The sequence below is a fragment of the Lepeophtheirus salmonis genome, chromosome 6 (genome assembly GCF_016086655.4).
Source record: "Lepeophtheirus salmonis chromosome 6, UVic_Lsal_1.4, whole genome shotgun sequence".
NCBI classification, from domain to species: domain Eukaryota; kingdom Metazoa; phylum Arthropoda; class Copepoda; order Siphonostomatoida; family Caligidae; genus Lepeophtheirus; species Lepeophtheirus salmonis.
Genome location: NC_052136.2, coordinates 2,294,746 through 2,310,618, shown reverse-complemented (window position 1 = coordinate 2,310,618; position 15,873 = coordinate 2,294,746).

Genomic DNA, 15,873 nt, shown 5'->3' with positions numbered 1-15,873 from the left:
TTTTGATGCACCTTCTAATTTTTATTTGGAATCCTAGGCAGTTCAATTTTTAAGTCTAAAGTATGATTAAATTAATTAATTCCTGAAAATTGTTTCCATGACGACTGTCAGCTCTTTTTATATGACTGTAGTCCTAACCAAGGTTAATAGAAATACAAGCTTAGACCATCATGTAATCGGGCTGGCTAGAATGTTTAATCTGATGTATTGTACCAACTGCTGGCAAGAAAAACAGATTTTGACAAAACACGCAACCACTCATCTACTATGACGTCAGTATTAAAAGCGTGGTGGTAGTCAAACATCAGTCGTAAACGCATTATGGTATAACCTTGTATTTCTATTAACCTTGGTTCTTATCAAGTTTCTTTTATTTTGATTTTTTTTACATTATATTTATATTTGAATTATATCTGGAAAAGTACAATAATGTCAGGTTTAATTTTGTTTGTAATAATACCTCTTCATATCCTCATGCTCGAAGATTAAGGATCTAGATACGACCAATTTAATCTTATAATTACTAACTCACGTTTTCTTGGCTACGTTTGTAATAAAATATGATATTAATACACACTATTTGAATTTATATTGTACGATGACCATAGCTGTTATACATGAATTGATAAAGTCGCTACTATAAATACCTTTGATTTTACAAATCAATTACAAAAACATTCATTACTTTTAATTATATTAAGGTATACACCAAGATCAAAAATAAAGATGAATATGGATTAATGTAGATTTTTTAAAAGCCTGGGATTACTATTTATATCAAAGATGACTTAAAAATATATTAATTAAATTTGCTATCAATTAGTTATTCCCATCTTAATTTTCATCCATTATGAAGAAGTCCTTTATAATTTACTTTATTTTTGTTGGATGTGGTGAAAGGATCAAATTTATTTAAACATTCAATAAAAAATCATTAGGGATCATTAAATGTAAATGGACAATAAGATATCATCATAATAATTATTATCATTTCATTTGATTGAAATAACATTTACAACTACTTCTTTAATATAGTTTATAACTTTTTGAGAAAAATTAATGTGATATATTTTATTTTTTTATAAGATTAATATTTTTTAACAATTTATCTTACAAAAAATATAACGAAATAGGGCATTATTCGTAAAGATCATCTTCTCACTAAATATAATATCATTCCTAATTTAAAAAAAAGATAAATGTAGCAAGTGCTTAGATTGGACGTAAAATATTGATGAAGGTTTTTTGAGATTCGTAGCTCCTTGATGGATAAATGATTTTCCAAATTGATGATAGAATCCCTTTCAATTCTATAGCCACAATTCTAATCATGTACATACAAGGCATAAAATAGGTGTTCTAGTCTAAAGTAACACTTCAATGATATTGTTGTTTGATATGGCATATAACTTTTTGTGGTAGATTGACACTCGTACACAAGCTTGTAGCCTCAACTAAACCACATCTTCAGAGGTATGGAAGATTAGGAGAGAGTCAATGACTTATGTTGAATTCTGTGATCTGAGATCCAATCATCTCAACTTTACTCCTACGATTGCAAGGCTATTAGGAACTATTCCCAAGTACTGAAAAAATAGTTGAATCGACAAAACAGTCTCATGCTCAAGGATTTTCGTTTCTTTCACTATTACGGAATTTTGGTAGAGGTAAAATACAGCATGGGCATTGGTAAACAATTGCATATCAAAGCCAGTAGTTTTATACTTATTCAAAGGAGTGAAATTAAGTCTCTGGGTTGTACAACTCATATTTGGAAGAAATATTTCACGACGTCAAAAAATAAACTTCAGCTCATTTTTACTTTCAAATAATAATGATCAATGGAATCAAAGAAAATCTCAGACACAAACAACTTCTGACTCCAGTCTTTGTCTCTAGTAGTCCTTGAGTAAATTACATTAATACCCATAACTTATGAGTATCAAACACCATAACATCATAACACCATCATCAATCCAAGAAGCTCTCAAAGTCTGTTATCCATTGAATTAAGTATCTCCACGTAAGAAAGATTAAAACGCAATGGTTCACTCAACCATAGAGAATGATCGACTAATTATTTTCAATTTCCTACCTCTGACGTAACTACTAATTAGTAATACATAGATAAAGTTTCAAAATAAGCACATAAAAGAAAACTCGCTATATAAATGTTCGCTATACATAGCACGACGAAAAAATCATCGATGAAATAAAGCACACCCAAATATATATCGATAAAAAAACTTAACTTTAATGGATGACAGCTTAAATGGCAATTATGAGAGGTAGATTTTAACCAGCAGATGCGCTGTAGTCGTAGCTATCGTTAATACGAAGGACAAAGAGCCAGTCGAAAGAGGTTGGAAGAGGACAAAGCCATTAGCAACCAAAAGCTTAAGTGTAAGCTTAAGCTTAGGAAGTCCGGAGGGGATTCTTGAGGATACCAGAATGGCAAAAAGATCAGCTATTTGAGTGTTATATAGGCTGTTCTGAATCTTGGAGATCGTTGGTAACTGCCTTTGGGTGTGGCAATGGGACTGTGACCATACCATGTTTATAAAAAGTACATAAATAGTTGGAAGAACAGAGTTACGACGTGATATAACTAACCCCCGTCCACTCCAGAACCAACCAGATTTGATCTCTATGGGATAATTTTTCTGTCTGTGCTGGAAGCAAGGACCAATAGACGTACCCATGCCAACAAGTCTTCTCTTATCGACACAGTCAAGGTAAAGTACAGTAGATTGGAATAGGAAAGGTGAAGGTTACCAGCAGTCACTTACGGAACCGAGCGGAGAGGGTTATAGAGGCTAAAGGTAACTACATTAACAAAAATGGATTCATGATCTTTTGACTTAGGTGTCAATTTATAAATTATGAATAAATTTTGATTTTTCACCTAATTGCTTCTTTTTCTCATAAGGAAGGTTTGGTGAAAGTTAAAATCCCTGTATTACAGACTATGTAAGGATTTTTCAGGTATAAACATAAAATAGCAGGCTATTGATAAATAATCTCTCAGGGGCGTCCACAGGGGCCGCCCCCCCCAAAAAAAATATCCAAACTTATAAAAAAAAAAAATTTTTCCAAAAAAATAAATGTTCAATGAATAGCCATGGTTTTTTGAATGTCTTCCATAATAATTCAATTTTTTGTTAACAGATGTAGATTTTCAATCTTCAATTTTTTTTCCAAAAACGAAGTCCTCCCCTTCCAAAAAATAAAATGTAATGCACAATCGGTGCAATAGCTGTTGATTTAGACTTTATAAAGTCTAAATCAACAGACTTTATAAAAGAACCGAATTATCTTTTTTAAATGTTAAATGAACTATAAACTTAAATAATATTGTTAGGAAATTATAAACTTAAATAATTAAATGTGACTGATAATCTAGACATGTGTTGCACAATTTCATTCATCCTTTCACTTTTTTTCTGTTTCGATTAATCTGGAGTTTTCATAGTTTTTTATCTTAGAATGTTCAAATAACGTAGTAAAAGCATTATGTACCAAACATCATCGTCGTTCTGGAGACTACCGCAGAAACGTTGATTCTTCAAAGTGAGCCTAAAGTGAATAATTTAAGTTGAATGTTTAGAATATGGAGCCCAGTGACATCCATATAGAACAGCCCATTAATTTAATTTTTACATACCTCACATAGTAAAAAATAGTTGTTTAAATTACTTGGTAGACTCTTGTGTCTTCTATTACAATTAATAAGTATTACCTAATTAGGATAAATGATTACATTAAGCCCAAAAAAGAAGTACATAAATTTCCTTCAAGACCTTTAAAATAGACCCGATGATAGCTGAGGATTTTAAGCCAATCAGCAAGCGAAGGAAAAAATATGATTTTCTTCTACTAATTGTCCACTCTTTCCCTTCAGTCCGGTAGTATTAACCATAAAAATAATTAGGTAAAACTTTTCTCATCAAAAATTGGGTGGTGATTATCCGCCTGCCACCTAGTATATAACGGTTCTTCCCTACTATCTGTTAAATGAGGGTTTTTTAAGGGACCACTTATTTTATTAATTAATAATTAAAGAAAATCTTATGGAAAATGACAGAGTGCTTTATAATGAACATATATTTAAGATCCTTTTCTTTTATTTTAGGAACAATATTTTACCAATTTTTAAAACTCCAAAAAATGTATTATGGCATTATATTGTCTTATTGAACACACGAACAAAAGTAAGGAGTTTGACAGTTCTATGAGTATTGCTTTTACAGAACATTGTCATCAGAAAATTCCAATCATTAGAAAATGATGGCCATCTATGGAAAAAGGTGGTAACTTTGAAAAACGAGATAATATCTGTGATTACTATAGAACTATTCTTCATTTGATTAATATTAGAAAGTTTCACGTAAATTAACAAAAAATAATATACTCAAGAACTTTAGCTACAGTTTAGAACTTTACTTGATTTAAGAGACTTAAATTGCCCACGTAATGGTCCCTTTCAAAAAATCTATAAATTTTGCATTCCTTTATTATGACAATCAATTTGACTAATTAAAGCACAATTTGCGACGCATTTCAAGAGTTAATAAAAGTACTTTGTTGATAGATATAGAAGATAATTTATTGATGAAAATAAATATCATCCCAGGGGTGTCCACAGGGAAGGTCCTATAGGCCCGCCCCCAAAGTTAAGGAATTTTTGAAATTTTTGTAAATAGCTATGAATTTTGAATTTTTTTCTAAAAAATTTCGTTTTTTTGTGAATATCTCTCTGGATTTTGAAATTGTTTTACAAAAAATTTGACATTTGGAATTTTGTTCCAAAAAATGTAATATTTAAAAATTAATTTTACAAATTTTTATCCATAATATATTTTAGAATACATATGAATTCAATTTAATGAATTTTTTATTCTTATTGATTTTTTGTAAATAGCTATGGGTTTTGAAATTTTTTTCCAAAATAACTATTGATTTTTGAATTTTTTTACAAAAAATTTGACATTTGGAATTTTTTTTACAAAAAATTTAATATTTATAATTTAATTATAGAAATTTTTATCCATAATATTTAGATAATAAACATGAATTTTTGAATTTTTTGTAAATAGCTATGGATTTTAGAAAAAAAATTTCGAAAATTAAATATTTGAAATTTTTTTCAAAAATTTTATATTTAAAATTGAATTTTAGAAATTTTAGAGCAGATTTAGATTTTTGTTCATATTTCTATGAACATCTATGAATTTTATAAATTTTTTTCGAAAAAATTTTAATTTTTGTGAATAGGTATGGGTTTTTGAAATTGAATGTGACTTTAGATGAGTTTAAGACCGAGCAAAAATTACTCCTGGCTCTTCGAATCATTTTTTTATTCTCAAAGTTTTAAAATTATTCTTGAGGAACTTATGCCTAAGAAATAGAAGGAGTAGTAGCCCTGTGTAGTGTTGTAGGGTCCTTATTTAGGAATGAAGCCCCTTTCAATTCAGTCTTAAAACTGATAAAATTCAGTCCTTCACTCCACTTTATTTCTTATATTTTTAATCATATATTTAAATATTTCTGACAGTCGGAAGAACCGACAGTCTTAAGGACTGATATGCCCCTTCCAAAGACTAAACTGGACCAAATAAAAGAGCACTAACTGAATACTAGCTACCTGTGAGTGTGCTCGTGAAAAATGGCGAGTAATAATGAGGATTACTTGTGTAGTTATCATTTATATTAATAAAGCAAACTTTGTCTCTTCCAAGACGCCTAATAACTCCGGCAATGCTGTCTACTACCACTAGTCTATGCAATAAAAAAATAAATGAGGCATTTTCTTGATGTGTGTTCAAGATTCTTTTTATGTTGACGCAACACATTTATCCCTTTTTTCATTATTGTTCTGGATTATTTTTGATTCAATTCACCACATATCTAAATGAGAAGTAGCAGTATTTGAGTATATCAAGTACTTAGAGAGGAAGAAAGCAGGAATAGATGTACATATAGATATATATATTTATGAATAACAGAGAACAAAGTACCTACATACACTCCAATGGTAAACATTGATAAGATTAATGTAGCATAAGATAATGTTAGAGATAAAACAACGATAGAAACACAAAAAGCTTCAGGTCGTTCAATGCAGGTGGGGATTTATTTGTAGTAGTTTGGGTACTTATTAGTTAAATACAAATCGATACGCCAAGCTATGAAACGAATACCACGTGATAGAGTTGTCTACGTGACTGCAAATTATGTTACACTATAAACTCGGATGGGATTTTTGTAGAGTGCAAGGAGAAGGAGGGAGCACGATTTATTGTCAGGGATGCTAATAGGGATGAGCATTGAGCAAACTAAAAAGTATTTATTATCTGCAAAGTTGTGTGACTTTCTCTAGCCTGGGCTGCATAGATTGCTTGAGGGGGCTGGTGTCTCCTCCCTGAATGATAATGATAATTATCATTCAGGGAGTTATACTGTCTTGTTGCAAGACTCTATTATTTTATGTAGATTACAATTTTTAAAATTATGGCGCATTTGATGGGGCTCTCGAGCTCAGAAAAGCAGTGTTTGTTGAATTTAAACTTCCTTGAGAGCAGTTTACCTATACAACCCGTGGGCCAGGGTAGATTATAATAAATTAGAAGGGGTCCTTGATGCTCAGGGAAGCCACGGCCGGGAAATTTACGGTCCTTTGAAGCCAATCAGTTCACCTGCACAACCCAAGGGCCGTGATGGATTATTAAGTATTAAAAGGGGCTCTTGATGCTCAGGAGAGCAATGACGAAGGAAAATAAATAACCTTGGAGCCCAAAAGTACACCTGCCCAACGTGTGGGCCAAGGTGTATTATGGCGCAATTGATGGGGTTCTCTAGCTCATTAAAGCAGCGGTAGCTGAAGTTATACTGGCTTGATTCCCATCAGTTCACTTTCATAGCCGTGGGTCAGGGTATATTATTGGGCATTCGATGGGGGTTTCTAGCTCATTAAAGCAGTGGCAGTTGAATTTATACTACCTTGAAGCCTTGCAGCCCACATTCATCATTATAGTGTTTTATTGTCCGAATATAATATAAATTGCAATCAAAGTGCACACGATAATATTGTCTTGCAATAATATTACTAAGAATTATCTTGCTTACAATGATTTTGCTTCACAATCATATTACCCACAATTATTTTGTCTCACTATCAAAATGTAAATGATGATATTACCACGCAATCATATTACGACAATCATTTTGTATGCAACCTAGTTATTGCAATAATTTTAATGGACTTTAGGCTGGGATTACCAAGAAATGGATAGAATATCCTTAGGATGATATCGTTGAGGCTTGTGCTAGTGTTAAAACCTGAGTCAAGTGGTTTATCCAGGTCATTTAAGGACATATGTTGTGCCTCACAAAAAAATGAGAATAATCTTGAAAAAAAATCAATAAAAGGAACTAAATCCCAATTTATTTTCTTTACTTCATATATGTACTTACAGCCTAATATTTAAAGGCTTTGTATTCAAATTTCTGGAATGAGTTAAGATACTCAAGAATTATAGCTACAGTTAAAAACCTTTATTTGATTTGGGGGCTTATATTAAGCCCAATATGGCCTTTCAAATCAAATCTATCAATTTCTCGATCTTTTGTTGTAACAATGGCTGCTTTAAGTCTAATTTGTGACACACCCCAAAAGGTCTATAAGAATAATGGACGATAATTCATGGCATACTACAGATTTTGAGATAAATCATACTAGCTAACTTTTTTATTGAAATATATATTCATTGAACTGTTTTTCAAATTTATTTCGTAGATTATACAAATACATCAATTAAATAAAAAGCTTTAGATTATCAGATCGGAAATGTTCGTGGAATGAATTCAAATTAAAAACAAATCTATATATAATATTTTCTTAATGAGTTCTAAGAGATTATACAATTTTAATCTTCTGTCCAATAGTTCTTCATCAAACCTAAAAAAAAAAAAAAAAAACCGAAGGAACAAAATAATAAAACTTGCCTTATTTTATTTATAGATATATTTTACGACGTGGGTTGATTTGATGAAGAAATTACGGACTTTCTTAAGGAATTGTCAAGCAATAACAAAGATGAACTCAGTGGTTGTGTCTACTACTATTGTTTTTTTAAAATATATATATATATGTATATATATTTTGCATAGTGGTGTTCGTGGTATTGCAGGTCAAGACCCGAAGTAGTTCCGAAGTTAGTTATTCTTTAACCATGTGATGAATGTGAATGTTGTTCAGCGAAGGAGAAACGACTGTTGCTTCAACTTTCTCCTTCACCAATTTCAATACTCTCTCTTGCATATGAATTAAAAAGCCCTCTTTGTAGAAATGAATGTCGTATCGAATCCCCCTTTCACTCGCTCGCTCGCGATGAGCGACAGTGCACGCATTTTCTTCCGTAAGATATTTTAGAGAATAAAATGCAATAATTGCCATTAGCCGTCGATGATGAAATCCAGACCTAGACTTGTTCAACTTTTTCGTTAAATTCCTATACCTTGAAAATGTTCAAGTCAGGCGATCATCCTTTAGTTTCTTTCTGTGTATACATTCTTTTTCTTAAGCAATGAAATTACGAGCATGTGGTCATTCTTTGACCACATTTAGAAATTAAGGACTCAAAACTTGCAGTAGAATGACTACATTACAAAAAATGTTTTTTTTATGAAATAAAAAAAAGACAAATAAAAACTTTTTTGCGATATGTTTAAATACTATATCGAGCTATATTTTTTATTCAATATGTCCTCCTTCACAAGCAATAATAGCCTCGAGAAGGTGGCGAACAAATTGGCAGCTCTTGATCTGCGCTATCATGATGGGATATCTAAGTGAATCCAAATTTGGATGAGAGGTGCTGCAAACACTCTTCTCCAAGACAGAAGAAACCAGACGGTAATGTTCATGGTATGAGGTCAACCACATGGAGGCAGGCCAGAAGTAAGCCGTATTAATGTTGTAAAAGTGTTTTGGCTCTTCTGGGCTGTAATTAACTGTGTCCGGGAATTTTGATAGCTGTTCGAAAAATATAATCAAAAATAAGGTACATTATAATTTGTAAGAAATAAAAAAATATCAAAGACTAAAAAAAACTGGGATGAGAACATCAACATCAAAGATTTTATCTAACAATATTAAAAAAATTAAAAGCAGAAGGCTTATAATTTTATAACTCAACTATTAATTAACAATAGAATTTCAACATAATTAATAATATTAATAGATGTGTGTCTGAGCTCTCTTAATTATTAATGAAGCCGTCGTCCTTAGTGGCAATGATGGCTTCCAGACGAGGTAGGATGGCTTGGCACACGTTGCGGATGTAGTCCTTTATCATAGTATCCCAGTTTCAGCGTAGAGTTGCTTTGAGGGCCTCGGTGTTTGGATGGCGGACACTTCATGTAGTTGAAAAGTTGTAGTTGAGGAGGTTGGCATGAGGGCTGTGGGGGGCCAAAAGTGTCAAGAAAGAGTTCTAAAGACTCTTGCAAAGGAGTAGATAGGAATCTTTTATTGCTGGTGTTAAAAGTGGCCTCTCTAACTTATGAAGGTTCTTTCCAACCACTTTTTTGATAGCTCTCTAAACGAAAACCCTGCAAGATCTCTTGCATGAGCCCTCATCAACTTGAGGGGATTGGCCAAGGCTGATTTTTTTTAGCTCCTCCTGATCCAGTTTGGTCTTTTTGACAGAGCCCTTCTTCTTGTTTAACGTTTCGGACTTATTAACGGGGATCCTGGAGACACCCAACTGCTTGGAATGCAGGAATGGAAATTTGTGGATCACGTTCAAGTGTCTTTTTCTGGACTTGTACGGAAGCTAGTTAGCTCAGGTTTTGTTTTGTTTTGTAATTAATTTTCTATGCTTTAATATAGCAAAATATGATTTAATTTCAATCCCTCAAGCTTAATTAATTATTGAATTAGTAAGAGGTAAGATTTTAATGGACCGCCGTGTATCTTTAATATACTGATTATTTATAATATACCATCCAATTTTGATGTTTTTTGATCAGATGTACATTCCTTTTACTCAAACTGTTGCCACTTGGTACTTTGCGAAGCAATATCCCTCTTTTCTGTAATAAATAGTATTATGAATACAAAGGACATTTTCCTTGCAATGGTGTTTACTTTGTTACGGAAACTATGAGCAAATCTGCATTATCTCTTATATTACATTTATTAAGTCTTCTTACTCAATTTACTGAGTAGTGAAAGCAGCAAATAAATATTGATTGCTTTCCGAATGTATAATTAATTTTTGGAGGATTTTGTTTTTCCAAATGCCTTCATTGAAGTTGTTGACAAGTAAAACAACATTTCTGTTAAGGTAGAAGTTCATCCACCTCTATTACATAAAATAGGTTCGGGAAAAGGTCATTTTGTATTTCCCATCCTTTTTTTGACTAAGTATATATTGTTCCATATTGGTAACAGCGAATCTTACAAAAAGGCGTTGTAAAGGTGTGAGTGTATACTACAAACGTTTATTATACAGTATTGCGCTTGCCGGTTCCGTTGTGAATTATTATGCGCTGAGTATGAAGGTGTTAAAGGAAAAAATTCGCCATATTTAACATTTTTACTTTAAAAAAAAAAGAAAATCTCACCCAAAGCGACCATGAAAATTTGCTAGTGGCCAGCATTAGTGAATAGGAGACAACAAGGAATGATCAAGACAACGACAGGCCTCACATATCTTTAAACCATTGAAATAGAGCGAAAAATACAAAATTACTTTTTATCCAACCATTCCGGAATTCAACATGAAGGATAAGTCAAATCGGCCCTAACTTTTTTTACCGTCTTTATTTATTTAACTCTGCGGGAGTTTCGATGGGAACTGATGTGAACATAATTCATCATCTGTTTTTTCATAATGCGGGTTATCTGTTTTACATTAGCAGTACAACGATATGGCATTCTCACACAAATTAAAGCTTATGAGGTCAATCAGCTATCTTCATTGCAATTTTTTTTAAACTAAAAATTTTAAAACTACAAAAATTTACATAAGATCCATTTTTATTACTAGTACGATAAACAATTTCATTTATTTATATATCAAACTCTGCTCAATATTTAACATGAATATAGATTTTAATAACATATTAAGAATTTTGTTGGTCTCGACGATGACGATTGAAGGGATTTTTGGTGTTCTTCCTATTATTGAATCCGATTCTTTGGAATAGGAAAAATTACCAAATGATCAACGCTAGATATTTTTTATCTTATTTTAACATTAGACAAGCTGATCATCCTTGATAAGCTCAAAGTAAGATAATGGATAAATAGTTAATACCATAGTGTAACCATTTCTACCTATAAAACATTTATAGAAATGGAGTCGGATTGAACATTGCCCTTTGCTTATGAAGGAAGCAAAGTAATTCCAAGGATTTTTATGGAGTTATACATATATGTAAATCATCGATGGACTCAGATTTGAATTAAGGCTAAATAGCCATTCGCGTATGTATTGGCACCCCATATATTTTTTGTTTTTTCTATGATATTTTGGTACTTTAATATTCCAAGTTATAAATTCGACCGAAATAATTACTGCTCATTATAAATTCTTATTAAAAAATACTTTTAGCTTATTTAGATACTAGTATGTGCACAAGTATTGCCAACCTCAAAAGTTTTAGAGTTTTTTTTGGTCAGTTCTTGATATTTGTGGAATTTTTCCATCGAGTGTAGAATAAATCTTTAAATATACTTTTACTCAAAGAAGAAGATCAGGAGAGTCAAAAGCTTTTTTATTCTGAGTACTTTAAATCCTCGTTTGATAATCTTTTTAGATGTGATAAACTACCTTGGTATTTTCTAGAATGGCCAGGACCAAAGAACATTGTGCTCAAGTCAGCGGGAAGATTGTTCATTTTTTTTAAGCAAGGCAGTAGATATAAATCAATTTAAGAGAAATTGGATGTTCCTAAATCAACTGTTTGCAATATAATCAAGAAATATGGAGACGTTCGTAAACGTAAAAGAACTGGTCGGCCATCAAAACTATCTCCTCGCTTGCAAAGAAAAGTGGTCTGGGAATTCAAAATTAACTTCAGAACAAATACCTTAGTGTTTTTAAATGATTTAGACAAGAATGGGATGGTTGTTTCACGAAGAACTATATCTATAATCCTTCACAACGAAGGAATTCATGTCCAAGAAAGACACCATTACTCAAACCTCGACACCTAAATCAAGATTAAAGTTTGCCAAAGAACACTAGGAGATTGAGACTTGGAGTTGACCTTCTGGTCAACAAAATTGAGGTGAAATGAAATTAAAATCGAGTTTTTGGTGACAGTTCTACCCAGTTCGTTAGGAGGAAATCTGGAGAGGCCTTCTCTCCTTGTAATGCAGTGCTTACAGTAAAGCATGGTGGTGGATCTTTAATGTTTTGGAGCTGTCTTTCTTACAAAGGTACTGAAAGGCTTGTCAGATTAAATGGAAAATGAAATAAGAGAATTATTTCAATGTTTTAGACGAAAATTTGAAATCAGCCGCAAAAAGTTTATGCCTTGGTCGTAAGATGTTATTCCAACAGGCGATGCCCATTAAGCATTATAGCAAATTTGCATCCTCGTGGGTTAAAAAGGTGAGATTAAGGTTTTGGACTGGCTTTCGTTCAATTAAGACCTCAATCCTATTAAAAATCTTTGGGGGTGAGTTAAAAAACGGGCTCATTCCACCAAAACCCAAAAATATCCAAGAACTCGAGTCATTTAGTGTTAAAAGTGGCAAAATATTACTTCTGTTAAATGTTTGAGCTTAATTGGTCTTCCTATATACCGGATGGGATTTGTGTTAACTTCTTTTTCAAATCTCTTAGACCTGCTCATAGCTAATCTAATAAAACTTCACAACAGCCAACCTGCTCTCCTCCCAAGCATTTTTCAAATTGTGAGGGTTACCACCTTAATTTTCGTTTTTTTAAAATTTTTTTTAATATAGCAACGGGACATATAATATTCATCACTGAGTATTTTATACAAAAAATATATATACATAAATAATATTTTCACTTATACATTCATAGCCCATTCAAGCCTTAAAGGATAAATTATAGAAAAGAAGAGTATTATGACGACTAATGTATAATACATAGAAAATTAGTTTATCTTGTGCCTATCCCTCTCCTGTGTAATCCATGATACAATGCTTTGGTGGTTTTCATCCAGGAAATCAATTCAACAATAAAAAGATATATGTATGAATGAAGAAATTAATGAAATGGGTCAAGAAAAGGAAATAACTTTAATTTGAGTTGTTATGATTATTTTTCTTTTCAGGTCAACAAATTTAAGTCTTTTAACTGAAGGGTATTTTTTTATAAATTAAATTATAAGGGGAAATTGTAAAAAAAATTTCTGCATCTCTTAGAATTATAATATAACATAACATGTTTTCTAGAAAGGCTTTCACCTCCCTACCTTCCTAAATAAATAAACAACCACAACTTAAGCTTTACATTGGAAAAATGATATGAATGATAACTTAAAAAACAAAGCATATAAATACATGTAGGAGACGTGCCAACAATTAAAAAGCCTGGAGAATTATTTTCCTACAAAACAATCAGTCAGTTAAAAGTAACGATTAGCCCTTTCTTCCATGAATTAAAAATAGGCGAAATATATAACTTTCTTATACTTTTTTGCAATGTTTTGAGTACAAAAATCATACCCCCAGAACAAAATTAATATAATTTAAAAATGTTCAAAATTAACACAATTTTAGAATGTACATAAACAATAATGATAAATAAAATTTAAGTTCAAAATGCATTTATTACTAATTTAGTACACTACCAAGAATTTTATTTCGTAAAACACAATTTTCAATACAATTCTAGTAAAATAATTTACTTACAATTTCCTAGACACACACTTATATATTGATTATTGAAATTTAAAGGATTAAAGCAATCATGAAACAGGTAAACTCCGGTATTTCCGATGCTTAAATGCATTAATATTTATCCTAAAGACATATTATCCCATAATTAATGCAAATCCTCCTTTTTTGATATTATATACTATTTCCTGAGGTGCTGCTGAGCAATGTTATGAGCCAAGGGGTTAAGATATGATCTATCTTTTTTTGAGTGAAATATTAATACCTGAAACGAGAAAATTAACTTTTAGCTCAACTTTTCCGAAGCAAAATAATTTTTGAAGCTCTCTGAAAAGAAAAAAAAAAAACCAGCCAGCCCTTACCCCCAAAATTACTTTTTCATCCATGAATACCTATTTTATTAATATATTTTCATAGTGATAAGAAGAAACTGGTGGTGAATGTTCTGATCATTAAAGCCTTTTTATTATTAAAGCAATAAATCTATAACATTTTAAGTAAATAAAGTACAGATCCAAGGTCAAATAAAAAGTAAAAGATAACAAAAAAGGTCAACTTCTTAGTTTTATTTTAGGGTGTACACTTGGGTATCCAACTTTTAGGGCTAGATGTTAATTCAATCTTCTGTTGTATTCTAATGAAAAAGTAATGTATATAAAGTTTCAGTTTTCAGAGAGTGTTTTTTTATCTCTATAGCCTTTACAAAATGACTTTTTTAAGAACATTCTCTATATGTAAAGGGATTCAGAAGTTTTGATTTTAAAATTATGTTGCTGAATTTCAGAAGTTGCAATTTTAAAGTTATGTTGGTGAATTTCAAACGTTTCATTAAAGTTCCTTTTTTTAAGTTATACGTAAGATTATCAACCTTAGTTTTCATTTTGAGGGAAAACAAATTGTAGCCCAATGAAATACTTCATATACTCAAAAGATTTTGGCCGAAATATTTTTTTTTTTCAGATTGTTTAAAAGATCCTTTTGTATCCGAAAAGTTGGGGTAAAATTGAATATTATTATTAACACTTTGTTTTATTTGTTGGATGGAGACCAATGTTTTAACCAAATTTCAATATGTGGCCTCTCGACATAAAAGTAAAATAGAATAATTTTTCTCTAAATGGAGTATCAAGAAGGCATGAGCAAACTAAAACAATATATATTACCCGCAGGACAGTCTCTATGTTTTTGTTGAAAAAATTGCACATGCTTAGAAGTTTTGACAGTTCCCTCTATGTGAAAATATACGTATATTATTTTTTATTTTCTATAATATAATATTATAGTTATATGTTTGTATGTCCCCTAATAAAAACACATAGGGTATTTATTTAAAAAACGGAGACAGATACATACTTTAGACATTAAATAAAAGTTGTAAAGAATTCTACTGAGTGCGACAAAGAAATACTCCGTTATCAAGAAGCAAAACCAAAATCTTAATAACTTTTTATTAGAAGAGTAAAAAGAAAAACGTTATTTAAAAACTTTTAGCAATCAATCTTGGCAAGAATTATTCAATATGACCACCTCTAGCCTCTATCATAGCCTCCACACGATGTCGGAACTTCGGGCAGGTTAACACAATATAATCGGCGGACATGTTGGCAAATTGCATCTTGATGCTGGCCTTAGTTAGTTATTTGAATTTTTTTGAAAAAAAATAGATTTCAAATATTCAATTTTTTGAAATAATATATGAAATATACAATTTGTATTTAAATTTTTTTGAAAAGAGTTGGGCTAGTGTTTATTTTCCTACATATCGCATCTAATTTAATAAAAGCTAATCTGCTCTCTTCCAAAAACATTATTCAAATTGTTATTAGGTTAATATTTGTTCAAGTAAAAAGTTCGGAGCGTTTTTCACTACATGTCTTTAGTGAGATATATCTCTCGATTAATACATTGCATAAAAAAGTTTAAAGTATACTTAAAGGTTAAATGTAAACTTAAAAAAAGTTCAATTACAGTTTTGTCTTTAGTGAAGCCAG